The 1,707-nt window shown below is 58.7% G+C and overlaps 1 protein-coding gene across 2 annotated transcripts in view; it reads left to right on the top strand.

Moving 5' to 3' along the window:
- The first annotated feature begins 14 nt into the window (after positions 1 to 14).
- The window catches only part of LOC107198690 (putative Polycomb group protein ASXL2), a 30,192-nt gene continuing 28,499 nt past the window's right edge, over positions 15 to 1,707 (top strand). Inside the window, exon 1 of one of the 2 annotated variants that reach the window (XM_033511498.1) lies at positions 15 to 1,146. The gene's annotated coding sequence lies outside the window, so the exon portion shown is untranslated. The remainder of the gene's footprint in view (positions 1,147 to 1,707) is intronic. The other variant, XM_015615835.3, reaches the window with a different exon arrangement.

Below are 1,707 nucleotides of genomic sequence, written 5' to 3'. Positions count from 1 at the left end.
GGGCACTGCCCTGGCCCTGCTGCCACCCCAGAGCTGGCACAGCCCAGGGCCAGTGGCCTCTTGCCCACCTGGGCTTTGGGAGGGGAGGAATTCCTGCTCAGGGCTGTGCTGGTCCCGGTGTCACTCCCAGCAGGGTGGCAGAGGCTGTGTCCCTGCCTGGGGACAAATCTCACCTGCCTGGCCTCGCTCCTGTCTGCAGCAGAGTGGCTTAAAAACCAAACAAAAACAACACTGGTGAAAAGATGGATCTGCCTCCAGTCCTGGCTGGGATGGGAGAGCTGCCCCCTTCCCAGGGGGAATTGCACAAGTGATTTCCATTTGTTGCCCCACAGGCCTCGGCCCAGTACAACACAGGTTCTTTTTTGGGGAAAAAACCTCCACACAACTTTGAATCCTTCTGGAGCCCATCCTCAGCTGACCCCAAACCTGCTCTGGGGCTGCTTTGATGTTTATCAGAGCAATCTTGGCCAGCCAGGGTGTTCTTCTTTGCTTTTTCCTGGGATTCCAGGGGCTGCTTTCCCTGGTGCTGTCTGTGGCAGCTGCAGGTGGAGCTCCCCTGGGGCTCTGGAGGTGGCTCAGGAGCCCTGGCTGTGGTGTGGGGAGGCTGGGCTGGCTCTCACAGCGTGTCTCTGCAGTGGGACATCCCCTGGGGCTCAGGAGGTGGCTCAGGAGGTGGCTCAGGAGGTGGCTCTGGAGCTCTGGAGCCCTGGCTGTGGTGTGGGGAGGCTGGGCTGGCTCTCACAGCGTGTTCCTGCAGTGGGATGTCCCCTGGGGCTCTGGAGGTGGCTCTGGAGGTGGCTCTGGAGGTGGCTCAGGAGGTGGCTCAGGAGGTGGCTCTGGAGCTCTGGAGCCCTGGCTGTGGTGTGGGATGGCTGGGCTGGCTCTCACAGCGTGTTCCTGCAGTGGGACATCCCCTGGGGCTCTGGAGGTGGCTCAGGAGGTGGCTCAGGAGGTGGCTCAGGAGGTGGCTCTGGAGCTCTGGAGCTCTGGCTGTGGTGTGGGGAGGCTGGGCTGGCTCTCACAGCGTGTCTCTGCAGTGGGACATCCCCCCTGGCCTGCCTGAATGCCATGCTGCACACCAACTCCCGTGGTGAGGAGGGCATCTTCTACAAGGTCCCAGGCCGCATGGGCGTCTACACCCTCAAGGTGAGTGCCAAAAAAAGCCTTGGGTTGGGATCCCAGAGTCCCTGAGGGCGGAAAAGCCCAGTGGGATTGTCCAGTCTGAGCTGTGCCAGATCCCCTCCTTGTCCCCAGCCCTTCCTTGGGCATCTCCAGGGGTGGGGACTCCAAACCTCCCCTTCCAGGAGCGCCCTTTCCATGGGGAAATTGCTCCTGGTGTCCAGATTATCCAGGATAATCCCAAAAGGGGACAGTTCCTGGCTGGCACCATAGAGGATCCCTCCCTCCTCGCCTGTGAAGGTGCAGCTGCAGATGTTCCCCATTACCCACAGGGCAGTTTGCTGATGCCAATTACTGTCCCAGAAGTGAAAGTCATTAAAATGTTAATGAAACTCCAGCTCTTAAAGGGTAATTTCACTGCTCTCAGCTTGTGTCTAGAGATGAAAAGTCACCTTGTCCTCAGTGTCAGCCACAGAGGGAATAATGGGGAATTGTCTGATTGGCATCATTACAATTAAGCTGTGTTTTAATTACTGGAGGGGGGCTGGCTCACACCATTCCTGATTTGGTGTGGATTTGTCTCTGGAG

Source organism: Parus major, unplaced genomic scaffold (genome assembly GCF_001522545.3).
Source record: "Parus major isolate Abel unplaced genomic scaffold, Parus_major1.1 Scaffold276, whole genome shotgun sequence".
NCBI lineage: Eukaryota > Metazoa > Chordata > Aves > Passeriformes > Paridae > Parus > Parus major.
Note: the sequence above shows the minus strand (reverse complement) of the source record. Positions and strands in the feature narration are given on the sequence as shown.